Here is a 15,223-nt window from a genome sequence, read left to right as displayed (position 1 = left end):
CGATAACATAATGAAACCCTCAGCTTTTATCATCTAAAAGTATTATTAACATGTAAAATATTAATTAATATTATAATTTTAATTATATCATGTGTTTATTTATAAATACATTTTCTCAAGGATATGTCGTGATTGTTATCTCGACAGCTCTAAATATAAATAATTATTACATTATAAATTAATAAGGTATTATTAATGACAAGTCCGGGCCTATCATTAATTAATTGTTAATTTATCCCCAACAGCTTAACTCGTTTTTTTTATTAATATAAGCAATAATTCTATTATTAATTATATTTATGTGGCTTAAACGACAGTTTTTTTAATTAACTCTCGTGATAATTTTATATTGACGACATGTCTGGAGACCTGTCGTTAGTGTCACTAAACCCCCAACTGTTATTCAACTAAAAGTATTATTAACATATATAATTTAATTAATATTATATTTTAATTATCCCAATGTTTATTTATAATATGTAACGACAGTTTGTCAATGATGTGTCATGATTGTGATCCCAACATTTCTAGAATATAAGTAATTAAAATTATAATTAATAAGGACATTTTAAATTATAAATTAATAAATTGTTAATTCCTCCTATAGCTCAGCACGTTTTTTAATTATATAAGAAATTGTTATTATTAATTAGCATTGCATAAATTAATTATATTATAATTTCTCCCACAGCTCAGCTCGTTAATTAATTTTCATTTATCAATTATGAAATTATATTAATATTAATATAAATGTAATATTATTTATATAATAATAATTATATTTATAAAATAATGTAAAGTATAATATAAATAATATTTTTCTTAATAGTAACATAAATAATAATAATATTAACGTTAGATAAATATTAAAATAATTAATTAATTTTATATTAATTAAAGTAACATTTTATAAAATAGTATTATATATTAATGTTGTCTACGACAGGTACCTGTCTTTAGAGAAACACAATTAAGACAGGTCACCTGACCGCACCTGTGGTTAATATTGCTTAATATAAATAAATGATATTACTATTTTAATATAAATAAAATATTATTAATAATTAATACTAATAAAAATAGTATAAGTATGATACAAACAATATTTTTTAATAGTAATGTAAATAATATTAATATTAGATCAAATTCCATATTACTATAGTAATATTTATTAAAATAATTATATATTATTATTATTGTCTAACGAATGACCCATCTTTAGAGAGACATATAATTGTTAACCATATAAATAATATTAATATTGGATAAATATTAGAATAATTAATCAATTCCATATTATTATAGTAATAAACTAAAATAATTATATATTATTTATTGTCTGACGAATGATCTATCTTTGGAGAGACATATTAATTGTTAACCATATAACGACAATTCTGCTTTGGTACTGTCGTTATATGTACTCTCATCCGCCACATCTTTATCGTACAACTTACCTCACAGTTGTTTTTTCAATTTTCGCTCCTTCAGCTAGTCCTCCTCCTTTAGCTCATGTCTTCAGCTTCCTCCCCCTCCATCATACACTTCTTCTCTCAATCATTGGTTCATCAACTGCTCGTAGCTCAATCATCTTTCAGCTCCTTCCTCCCTCTTTGCCTTTAGCTCCTTCTCCTTTTTAGCTCATTTCTCTCCTCCCTCAACTCCTTGCTCTCCGCCCTTCAGCCTCTCCTCTTCCCCGTTAGCTCGCGCATAGTTCTCATTGCTCTTTCTTCAGCCTTAGCTCGCCTTCATGCATCAATCTAGGTATTTGGATTCTTTTAATTTTTTTTTAAGTTTTGTCCTTATTTGTTCAGCTCTCTTTCCTTATATTTTTATGATATTAATTATTTATTTTTAATATAAATTTGATATAAAATTTTTGGGCATAATTTTTAACACCGTTGTGCATGTTTAGCTTCTTTTCTTATATTTTTGTATTAGATTAATTATTTATTTTAATATAAATTTGATATAAAATTTTTAGGCATAATTTTTAACACCCATTAGGCATGTTAAGCTCTGTCTCCTTACATATTTTATCAAATTATTTATTTTTTTAATATAAATTGATATATAAATTTGATATAAGGATAAATTGGTTGTTCATATTTTAATTGGGTAATTATTTGATAGCTTCAATGTGTTAAAAAAGAAGAAGAAGCTTGAATTGATTATAGATTCTATTTATAATTATTGATTATTCATTGAGATTTGTGAAATTGGACAAATGAGGGTTTGGTACCCAAAAAATGTCAATTTATAAGTTGCTATGCTATCAATTTTTTTTTCTAAAATTTCAAAAGATAAAAAGTTGTGCATATTTAATTAGGTAATTATTTAATAGCTTGAATTGATGTGTAGATTTTATCTATAAGTTGATTATCCATTTAGATGTGTTGAAATTGGACAAATGAGGAGTGCCCAGGAAATGTCAATTTTTAAGTTGTTTCGATTTCAATTTTTTTAAATTTGAGAATAAAAAATAATGGTTCATATTTTAATTTAGTAATTATTTGATAGCTTGATTGTAAAAAAAAAACTTGAATTGGTTATGAATTAGAATTATAATGTTATTTATCCATTGACATTTGTTGAAATTAGCCAAATGAGGGTTTAGTGCCTGGGGAATGTCAATTTGTAAGTTGTTGTGTTGTCAATTTTTTTTTAATTTCAAAAGATAGACTAGTTTATATTTTCTAAGTGTGTACATTTAATAAATAGATTTTACTTGATTATTGGAAGTTAGTGGATATAGTTGACAAAAAAAAGCTGTAAGTGGTTGCATATACAAGTAAGCATTTTAAATATATTCTAGAATTAGAATAATATTATACTATTAATTTTATTAATTGAATTGATTTTATTTTTTAACAGTGTGCTCAACAATCAAAAAATGTTGATTGTGGTTTTTTTTTAGCAGAAGATTGGTGGTTATTACATAATGATTTTTATATATGAAATTATCATTTAATGTATTACCCTACTCATTTGAGAAGATAATAATTTCTTAAATGATTTATTTTATAGCTTACCTTATACTTGAATTAATATTCATGTATATATTTTTATTGAATTTGTAACATTTTAATAGTTTAGAGCCATATTTTACAAGAGTTGGGACATATATAGAATATTTGGTCCAGTTACTTTTTAGAATTAAGATTAGAGTAGATGATTAGATAGATATTTGTATTAGACATGTAAAAATTCAAGAGATATGAATGAACTTGTCTTCAAAGTTGCTGTTTATGTACTATAAATGCAAGTTTTTGTAATTAAGGATGTATAGCATACCAAATTATTTTTTTTTTTTTAAAAAAGAACACATATAGCGACAGTTGTGATCAAATTGTCGCTACAAGGTAATACTTACAATTGCAGTTAATAGTGTGATTGTCATTATAAGTTGTGGATTTTCGTTACAGCTAGCATAGGAACGGTCGTTGAATGCTTCCAAACTAAATGAAATTTCTGTTTTACAAGAGCTCCCTTCACCGCCTTGCATAATCGCACCCTAATTACACCCTAGTCTCCTAAGACACCTGGAGAACGAACAATAGAACAAAGAAAAAGAAAATAGAGGAGAGAATAAGAGGAGGTGAGGAAAGTAAAACACAAAACACTCTCATGGAAGCTCAGCCATAGTGGGCGATGAAGCGCACGCGAACTCAATGGAGGAAAAAGCACTCCTTGCAAATCATCATAGTGGGTGACTATCAGACCATACAGAGAGAAAACTCTATGCTCTGGAGATAGGAGAGAAAACTCTAACTTATGAGTATATTTATAAAAAATTATCACTAACAAACTTTTTAAAGCACTACAATAAAAATCTCAAAATATGTTAAATGAAGAACATATCAATTAAAAGAATTAAATAGTAAATTCAATAAGCAAGTAATAAAGCTTTTTATATTGAATAAAATTTTATATTCCAATAATACATTTGAATTATTCAATACTTACGAGGAAGATAAAATCTTGGCCAATGTAATGATAGTTTATATTGAATTTTTTTTTTTTCAAACTTTATCAGGATCAAGAGTAAAAAACTTTTCTCTGAACAACTTTTTAATCATTAAGATGTGATTTTAGTGGATGCCATAATAAAACTAATACATATATAGATCACACTTTCCTTTTCATGGTCGCTCTTAATTTCTGGATTTTACTTAAATGAGGTAAACTTTTTCTGAACATTTAAAGAATCTTCGCTGGGAACAAATTAAATGGAGAAATATTCATTTACGAAATGTATAGTACTATAGAGTAAATTAAAGTAGCTAGGTATGCCGTCAAATATTGAATGATCAATCAAATTGTCACAGCTAAACCGTTTTCTTATGATTAAATTTTGTCGAAATACATTCTCTTCTATATTACCAGATAGTATTATATAATATTTGCAGTCGGTAGTCATAATTCACCCACACAAATACTTTATTCAATGTACCAGGTAGTCTGGATGTGTGTGTGTGGGTGTCTTCTCGTCCGCATAAGCGATTCAACGTCAAATTAAATAAAGGTTCGGTGGATAAATAAATATTTGTCTTCTCTGTCAATGTACGTCACACAATTTAAGTCTCTTTTCTTATATTTAATTTAATATTAATAACCGAATGTATTCTAGAAGAATTGTGATCTGAAAAGCCTGGTTTGTAATGTTTGTGATCCAAAATATACAGTGGTTTTAATACGGCTTTCATCAGGTCAAAAAAAAAAAAACGGCTTTCATAGAGATATTGGATGGATGATAAAAGTATATCAATTAGAACATTAATCAATAAATTTAATACTTTGTAGAATCCACAGCTTCTGTGATGATCCATATAGATTACACATCCACCTGACAGGATAACTTGTAGGATTCATATATATAACATATTTTCAAATAGGGCCAAGGCTAATTTGTTGCGGACTTATTATTTAATTCAAAACCAAATTTGTTTAAACTCATAATTTATTAAATAATTAGCCAATACAATAATTCACATATTAATAATTATAAAATTATTCCAACCATGGAAACCTGAATCCATAATTTTAATAAGATTGTTGATTTTTGTTTGACTTACAAAACCCAATTAGCCATCAAACGTGTATCACAACACTTGGAAAAATAAATGTGTCTCGAAATTCAAATTCCACCTACGGAAACAAGGAACCTAATTGCTCTTGGTTGGACCAATTAAGGTTGCTAATTAATTATCAAACACGTGCCGGTCTACATTTTCTTCTACAGCTTGCTTTGATTTTAGAAGAAATTTTATTTCGATTCAATTATTTATGCTAATCCCTTCATTCAATTATATACTAATTTTTCTTCATTTAGAAAATTTCACAATTATTGATTCATTAAAGTACTATCATCTAAATTTAAAACTAATTTATATGAAACTACTCCAATGATCGTCCTACAAGTAAATACTCTCCTCTCTTCTAACCGATTCATTTTTGACCAAATTCGATGATCCTATTTAAAAGTTAAAGGTGCATGTAAACTCCTTGTTGCATGGGGTCAGTCAACTCTTAAAAATCAAAGAATCTTTTTGGGGATATAGTTAGTCCCAAGCGGATAGGATAATTAGTCAAAGAAAATATTAAAACACGTTAACGTGCAAAACATGACACTGTGAGAGTTTCTGGCCCAAAAAACAACAAAGAAAAAAAAAACAGAGAGACTGTGAGAGTGAATGCTTTCAATTAATTGAGTCGATTCCACATTGGCGTGTGGTGAGACTAAGCCTTGACATTAATTATTACGACGTATTACTTTTCCTTTTTATTACACTTCATCCATCCTATTTTATAAAATAATTTTTTAGAATGGTTTGATATTTTATAACAAAAGATGTTTTGGGAAAACAATTCATTAATGAAACCTTTTTAAATAATACTCCTCATTATTTTATTCCTTAAATATCTACAACTAGTTTAGGAGGAGGAGATTGTATGGTGGCAATTTTGGCAATATCAACTAGATGCTGCCAAGCATTGTATGCTAAGAAGAGATTAGAAAAAGAAAGAGAAAAAAAAAAGATTGGTAATTGATTATAAGTCTCTCAATGGTTTTTTCAAAGATGATAAGTTTCCTCTAATAAAAATTAAAATTCAAAAATCTATGTAATAGATTTTAGGATTAAAAGGCAATTTTACCCTTAAACTAGGACTCTAAAATATCTAGAATTTTAAACTTAATTTTTATGTAAAGTTTTTCTTTAACTTTTAAAAATGATACTATACCGGTCCTATCATTAATAAAAGTTAATTTTACCTGTTAATTAATTTAAAAATTACAAAAAAAACTAAAAAATTACATAATGGGACAAAGAAAATATAGAAAAGGACCCAATTTTTTGGTCATTTTTTATAATTTTTGAGCTTCTTTTATGTAATTTTGTTGTCAATTAACAGTTAAAGTTATAATTTATTAATGATATGGATAAGATTACATCATTTTAAAAAATTGAAATGAAATATTGCACAGAAAAAAAGTTCATTATCTTAGACAATCCTGGACTATGATTTATAGGCAAATTTGTCATTTAATCTTTAATTTTATTGGAATTTGTAATTTTACTTTAAAAAAATATCTTCTAAAATGGAACGGGAAGTAATTTGAACTTTCTGTCCTTTCATGTTATGAATTTCTTATAAATTAAGGAGAATAAGTATGTAACAATTAGAAAACTTGATGAAGAAACATGAGAGCGAATACTTTCAATTAATTGGCTAAAAAAATACTTTCAATTAATTAAACCGATTCCACATTGGCGTGTGATAAGATTAACGCTTGCATTAATTGTTACGAGGTCTTGTACTTTTTCTTTTTATCGGATGAAAACATTTCTTGATCAAATCAGGTGAAAATATTTCATCAACTTTATTTTATAAGACATTTTTTAGGATGGTTTGATATTTTATAATATAAGATGCTCTGGAGAAAAATATTTCACTAATAAAATTTATTTCAAAAATATTTTTTATCATTGAGAAATTCTTGCATGAATTGATACATCATATCATTTATAATCTATTTAATAAAAACATGTCATGCCAAGTAACTATAAATATAAATTGATTATGCAATTCACTATGAGAGAGAGAAGACAATAAATTAAAGAGACATTCTATTAAAAAAGTCATTAAAAATAATGATATATAAAATTTTATTTGATTTAATTTGTGCAATTTTATTGAATAGAACATAAATAACATAACACACTGAATTTATAAAAGAATTGTTTCTCATTATTTCACTCTTCAAATATCATCCTTTCTCTCTCTCCCTCTTATTAAATATAGCATATTTTAAAAAGTTTATATTTCTCTTGAAAGAAATTAAGATTCCAAAATCTATATAATTAATTTTATTGGAATTTGCAATTTTATCAAAAAAAAAATGTTTCATAAAATGTGGTGGGGGAGTGCTTTTTAACTTTTAACTGTTCTTGAAGTTATGAATTCCTTATAAATCAAGGAGAATAAATATGCAACAATTAGAACACTTGATACTACTTTTTGTTTCTCAAGAGAATTTCTTGTAAATTAAGGAGAATAAATATGCAATAATAAATATTCCAGAGAAACTACTCCTGATCGCCTGAGCATAACTTTTACAAACAAGTTCACGGTATCTCCCATACCACCACAGCAAATTACAAAAATAGAGAAGTAGCCATAGAAGATCAATCCCAGTATATATATCTTGACACCGCCATAGGATGCTACCTCACATTATTGTGATTGAATTAATCAAGAGGGCTCTTCTCATGATTTAGCCCATCCAGAAAGTCTCAAAGTCCTGAGAGGGGGCTTTGGAAATAATTATACATTAATAATGGATAGAAAGCAAACCATACTATCCTCAATCCTCGTGCATGATTTTCTCTGAAGGACTTTGAGCTTGCTAATGAGATACTACTTTCTAATTAAAATTGAAGAAAACAATGTTCTAGCTGCCCGCAAACAGTAGGAGGGATCTTGGAATCGGAGGCAAATTCATATCCAGAAATCCCTCTAGAATTGGAATAATCTGACACATGGATGGCCTGTTAGACTCAGCATCTTGTACACACCACGAAGCAAGTTTTATTATCCTAGTCAACTCTTCAACGTCCGCATTCCGCTCTAATGTAGGATCCAAAAGGTCAAGAACATCGCCTCCTTGAATTACTACATTCGCAGCCAAGGTGGGAAAGAACTTAACTTGACTATCTTTAAATGGTTCAGAGTTTCTTCTTCCTGACACCAATTCGAATAGCATCATTCCATAACTGTAAACATCAATTTTTGGTGTGATAGTCACACCAGAAATCCACTCTGGGGCAAGATAACCCCTTGTCCCTCTCATGGCTGTGAGGATTCTGTTGATTTCCATCCCAACTAGCTTTGTGAGGCCAAAGTCTGCAATTTTTGGACAAAAATCAGAATCTAAAAGAATGTTTTCTGGCTTTACGTCACAATGTATAATGCAGTCTTTACACTTCTCGTGGAGGTAATTTAGTCCTCTTGCTGTTCCTAATGCTATTTGGTACCTCACATTCTACTCCAATTTCTTGGAGTTTATATCCGGAAGCAGATAAGAATCCAAAGAACCATTTGGCATGTAATCATAAACCAGAAGCTTTCTGGAACCTTCGGCACAGAACCCACGAAGACGAACAAGATTGTCATGTCGGACTATGCCTACGGTGCTGACTTCTGATATGAACTTTTTCTCACCTTGGCTTGTGTTTTCAAGATTCTTTACTGCTATGGGACTTGAATCCGACAACGTACCTTTGAAAACAGAACCAAAACCTTCTCCTAGATTTTCAGAAAAATTCTTGGTTGCATTTTGTAGATCTCTGTACCCAAATGCCGCCGATGAACCCACGGCCGATCTTCCTAATCCAACTACTCTCTTTTTTCTTCTCATCATCACAAAGAGGCAAATGGCTAGGAGAACCCCTAGACCTCCAACCAAGCCTACCACAATACCAATAATGTCTTGCTTTTTGTGTGGAGCATCTGAAATCTCAGAAGCCGCAACTTTTAGAAATAACGTTTCTCCATCACTGTCATCTTGGGAAAGTTGCTGCAGACTTAATAAATCTCCATTCCAAACAGAACACCCATTACTGTCATACGCATAAGCAACGCAAGAGCAATTTTTTAAGCACGTGGATTCGCATTCAACAGCATTTCCTACTCCCACAGATTGTGAGTGTTTAGGTAAGGCCACGTTTGGCATTGCCAAAAACCTGTCTTTCTCTCTATTAGATGAACTCGGATTCTCACACTGCAACTTGGTTTTCCTCACACACCCACCTGAATGATCCTCTAGATCCCAATCAGTTTGTGACTTTGGCTTGAAACCAGTCAGGCAAGTACAAAATGGCAGGGAATTCTCATTGCAGCTCCCAAATGATCCACAAAAAGCATACACCTCACATTGTTGCCTTGGTTGAGACCAAAACAAATTCCACTGATTCGTGCTTTCTAGCCACGAGAGTTGCTGGATCTGTCCCGAGATATCAATCACCAGATGAGATAAAATAGAAGAGTTATACATGGAGTAAGTAAAATAGCTCTCGTTCTCGTTCGAAACAAAGGTGTAATTGTATAAGAAATTCGCCCTCATTTCAGGGACCAAGCTAAAAATTTGGCCGTTCCAAGACCGCTAGTCCAATACTCTTCAGACTTGTTCCAAAGAATCAGGTACGAAGTGGTTCCTTTCGGGTCTAGCTCCAGAGGAAGAGACCCGCAGGATCTTCTTTGTTCCTCCAGGAAGTGAGATATTGAGGCTGTTTTGTCTTATTGTTGAGTTTGATTTTACCGCCAGGAAGAAATGTGTTGGTCGGATTATCAAAACTCTGCCATAAATTTTCTGAAGATTCTACCTCATCTCTTAGGACAAGATTCCCAGAATCCAGGAGTATAGCCACAGCAGAACCAGAGGTGGTGGAAATCAAGTTTGTCGACCAAACTTGGATTTGGGACTCGTTTAAGAGAACCAAATTGCCGTTTGATATAACCAACTTGGCGGAGTTTTTATCAGAGACTGGGCTGTCTCTGTTTGCCACCCAAACAATGGCCTGTTGAGAGACCTTTTTATACCAGATGCCTATGTAGTAGTTTGGGGAATTGCCTGGCTTGAAGAAACCCAATTCGAAGACACCACCGGATGAGATGATAGTTTGATCCCCAGAAAGAGTTTGATTTGCAGAAATGGTATCAGCTGCCAGTGAAGGAATGGCGTGAAAAAAGAAACAGAGGAAAAGAAGAGAGAGAAAAGGCCATGGGTCGTTCATGTTGTCCATGGCCAAGCAGAAACAGCTAAGATAAAGAACTAAGATTTTTTTTTTTATAAGAAATAACGATATTTTATTTGAAGGAAGAGTGTGTGACTTGCTGTGCAATCCAAAAAAAAAAGGAAACAAGAGCCTATTGATCGTTATAGCGTTCAATGAATGGTTCGGCCTGTACGGCACGACCATTCTTTATGCCATCGCAGTCAACAATGTTGTGCTAATGAAAGCGCGCCCGGTTCTATAGCCCTGACCTTGCAAAACCAGCTCTAGGGCTCATGCCCATAAATCCTTTAATTTAAATCAGTATTTTTCTCAACCTTTATTTTTATTCGCAGTTTTCGGGACATAACTTTCTTATTTTTGAAATTAAAATTTCTAATTATACCAAGACATATGTAAATTACAAAATACCTAAGTCAAATATTTAAATATGCATACTCTCTAATCCTTATTATCATCAATATTCATTCAAAAATAAAACACTAAACCCATTAAATGAAAGTCTATTTAGAGAGGATGTTATTTCAACAACCTCACTGACTTTATATTCATGACCTAAAATAAATATTTAATAAATTATATTATTCTCATGTATTAATTTAAAATTTTAAGTAAATTATATAAACAAAGTTATAACAAAGATTTTAAAAATTTAAAAAGTAAATCGAGCTTATTTTTATAGGATTGAAAACTTTTTTATATTAAAATTTTCTTTTTTTTTTTCAATTCCAGCCCTTGAAAGATGCACGGTCTAAAAGGATAGCCTACCAGTCCCACCCATCGTTGTCGGATCTAATTGTGTTCTTATAGGTTTCTTTTGAATGGGAAAAAAATCCAACTTACAAAAAAAGATTGGTTTGTCTAAAATAAAAGTGTTGACTTGGCGATTCGCATTATGTGTGCTTATTGGTGATTTTTTTCTGAGTGTAATGGAAAAATTCATTAGCTCGAAGGAAATTAAGGTTTTAAAATAAAACTTTAAGGCAGAAATTAGGAAAATGCTTATTGGTGATTTTAGAGAAGGCTTGGGCATGGCTGGTGAAGTCTGGGTCTGGTAGAGCGATGGGGCGGCAAGTCAGACTACAAACTAATAATTTTCTGGCGGACATTTTTTGACTTTGCATTCCTGGCTTGCGGTGGTCATTCTGTTGACCTAGTCCTTTATTTGTATAACCAATAGCTCTTTCTTTTAAGAAAAAATGGGTGTGTGTTTAGTTTTTAATTTATCAAATATTTATCTAATAAAAATCAGTTTAATAAAAATTAGTTATTATAATAAAATTTATATTTAATATATTTTTTAAAAAATTAGTTTGGTATATTGAGAGTTATTTGGATTATATAATGTAATGTATTTTAGAATATACAATTATCAAAAAGGACATTAATTTATAATAATTTATAATTTTTACTACACAAATATAATATATTTAAAAAATATGATAAATATTTTAAATAACATAAAATTTGATCTATAATGCTAAAAACTTAATTTTCTAGTTATTTGTATTTTTTTAATTTGTAATTTTAGAAAATATGACAAAGATTTGTAACTATTATTACACATTAATGCTAAAAATTAATATAATTAATTATTTAATTTATAATGCTAAAAACTTGATATCTAATTATTAGTATTGAAATGATAATAAATTAATTTTTTTTAAATAAAGGAATAAGAAATTAAACTTGGGGTAGTATGGTCAAATAACATCTTACTTTTTAAATTCACTTTTTAAAAATTTCAAATAGTTACGTTTATCAAATTCACTTTCAATCACTGTTTAGATATATTTTCAGGATGTACTTTTCTGTAAAATATTTTATTCAAATAATTTTTAACATTTTAAAAGTAAAATTTTATTTTTTAAATGTAAAATGCAGAAAAACCAAACGGTCCCTTATCTCTGGCGAAAAGTAAAAGTGAAGTTTCGCCGAACCAGATCATATCAATTTTGTGATTGTCGTGGGGAAGACGAGCGGAACTACGGAGACTGAAGACTGGCTTTGGCGAAAAAGAGAAGGATTTTTCTGCTTATATACGATTGGACATGTTTACGGGCCTTTGATAGCTTGTTTTGTGTTCAGAGTTTAAACTTAGAAGCCTTTCGGTGCTCGCAAAATTCAATATGGGCATGAGCCCACTTGAACGAAACTACTTCCCTTGATCTTGCATGTGCTTTAATCTCTTCTCGCTAAAGTGGAGTTGAATTGACAGCATGCCAGCTGTTTGATACTTTTCTTCATTCATTGAGATGATTCCAACTATTTGTAAATTGTAATTTATTTCTTATATCATCCCTCTACAACACAATTACTAAGGACATTTGTGCAGAATGAGATTTTAATGTTGTTGACTTTTTTAAAATTGTCCTATGTTAGTCTACTAGATAATAGATCATAAAAACCGCCTCATGTAACATAAGGAACAGTGGAGAGTAGCGTACGTATGTTCAACAAGGAAGACACTATTGCATGCTAGAATTGAGTGAAATGTTGGAATGGTGGTTCCTGATCAATTGACTTCATATTCAAAACCAAAGAATTAATTTAAACCAAATCCTTAAACTTGAATATAATCCCATATTGATTTAGAAAAACAGAAGAACCTAAATGCAAAAGCATACCTAAATAGTTGAGTCCATCACTTTGATTCAATTTTCAAATTCACAAGCATGTTTTCCACATTGTTACCGAAGGGAATTTTTGAATGTTTCCAACAAGGAGAATATTGGAGAACATTCCAACTAACCTGGTCAATCCAATAACTACAACCTCTATTTATAAATTTAAGGTTGTGATATTAATGATTTGGCTCCTCAACAAACTATAAATATTAGACAGATTTTTACACATTAATTCTATAATAATTATACCTTTTAAGCTTTAAAACTTTCATAGATAGACCGCTTTATTTGGATGTGATTATAATAATAACCACAGATTTTTAATATTTACATGTGTAACCTCATGTGTTGAATTTTTTTTCCACATGAAATAGTTTAGGAGGTGGAGGCCAGTTCATTCTTATTCATTATTAGCTAACCACGAATATATGCTGGATTCTTGCCATGTATTATAAAAGAAAGATAAGTTCGTGCTTCATGTGCGTGTAATTAAAATTAGACATAATGATGTGATTTCAGATATTACCAAACTTTAATCATAAGTTTGCGTTTATCAATTGTTCTACGTATCTATACTATATACCCTACAAATCATACCCCAAACCATTGCTTAGAATAATTAATTAAAAGTAACATCCTCTACGACTGTATCAAATGAAATGTTTTATTTATAAAAAGCAATATTTGGATTCCTCAAGCAGATGAGCACAACAAAAAAACTTGGGAAATGCAGTTACATATGAATATCAAGCACAGTAAAAGATCACAAGTGGTATCATTAAAATGCCTATTTCATTAAATACGAGAGGGATTGAGAGGTTGCAGTCATATATATGACGTCCTCATCAATCGAATTAAATTAAAATGTGACTAATTCGATCTGGACTTTGGGGGCTTAGGCTGGTGGTTGTGCCATATTTCAGTGCGAAAGGGATTATCATACCAAACACACATTAGCGTTACCCACAATATAAATTTAAATTAATTTTATCGATCAAATGTTGTGAAATTTGACAGTGTGTGTGACTGCCTGAAAAGTTTTAATCACTCCTTTTGGTTCTTTTTATAAGCCTCCTTTTAAAATATTTGCCTGGTCCTTGGTACAAGATATTTTAAAAATTGTTTGAATCATTAATACCTTCTTGCTCAAAAATCAAACTGCCTTTACATCTAGAAAATTAATGAGGATAAAGTACATTAATTTAACGAAATAATGACAATTTCTTTCTTTAAAAGAAATCAAATTTACACGTTTAATGAGTTTAATCAGTTTAGACTGGATTTGTTACTATATCTGCGAGGTAATTGATGGACCAAAGGTAGTGCATTTATAAGATTTCAAATTAAAATTAATAGAAAAATGTATGATGAATTGATGATATATAAAAGAAAATATATTAAATGGCTTATTAATCAAGATGCGGAAAATTGTTGGACTTTCATATCTTTCGAAAGAAATATATTGATATACAGTGAGATCCAAAATTCTTGTTTGAATCAAAAGCTACTCACTCGATATCTTGTCTTACGATTTGATAATCCTATATTAGTCACTTTCCATGAAAGGATGAGTATTAGTTATCTTTCAAAATCATCACCCATATTTACTTCCTGATATTTTTCTTTTTAAAAGTTATACTCTTAAATCGGGATAAATTAGAAAAGTTATTTTATTTTCAATGATTTAACAACACTTAGCTTCCTTAATTTTAATAAGTTAGTTCGAAGTATCATATATTTACAACAAGATTGAACATGGCTATAATCTTTAAGAATTAAAGGGGTTATGTGCAAACTTTTCTGCAAACTGTTCGCAAAAGTTAACAGGAAAAGCAACAAAAGTAGCATGCAATGAATCGAAACATGAGTATAGTACAAAGTTAGCCACAATAATTAGTGTTTTATTTTCAAAATGCCATATTTCTAACGTTATGTTGATAATGGAGTACAATCTTATAGCATGACTTTGTGGCTCGCTTCTTCAATGTGAACTGCATAGTGCACGGATCACGAGTTCAAATGCCAGTGGCCAAAAAGGAAAGAATAATGAACCCAATAATTTCATGCGAAGCACAAGTTAGAAATTGTTTGGCATATTTCAACAGACTGAAGATCAATGCTGTCTAAGTCCGAACTCGTATTTCTCCTTGAGATTTGCACTTTTGTGTTTTGTGAATAAACCTAGTGTTGTTCTGGCAAAACAAAAAATACAAAAAAGAGTAAACGTAGTGCTGACTGGGTCTTTTTTTATACGATAGCCATCAACGTTGTTTTCTGTCCCCAGGTCCCAAAAAATAAAAA

General features: G+C 30.0%; 1 pseudogene; it reads right to left on the bottom strand.

Annotated features, from left to right (window-relative positions):
• Nucleotides 1-7,559: 7,559 nt before the first annotated feature.
• On the bottom strand, nucleotides 7,560-10,295 carry LOC129299624 (G-type lectin S-receptor-like serine/threonine-protein kinase At2g19130; annotated as a pseudogene).
• Between the last annotated feature and the right edge of the window lie 4,928 nt (nucleotides 10,296-15,223).

This window comes from Prosopis cineraria, unplaced genomic scaffold (genome assembly GCF_029017545.1).
Source record: "Prosopis cineraria cultivar Desert tree isolate PC_DT_omini unplaced genomic scaffold, ASM2901754v1 PC1231, whole genome shotgun sequence".
NCBI classification, from domain to species: Eukaryota; Viridiplantae; Streptophyta; class Magnoliopsida; order Fabales; family Fabaceae; genus Prosopis; species Prosopis cineraria.
This window is presented reverse-complemented; position numbering and strand designations above follow the sequence as displayed.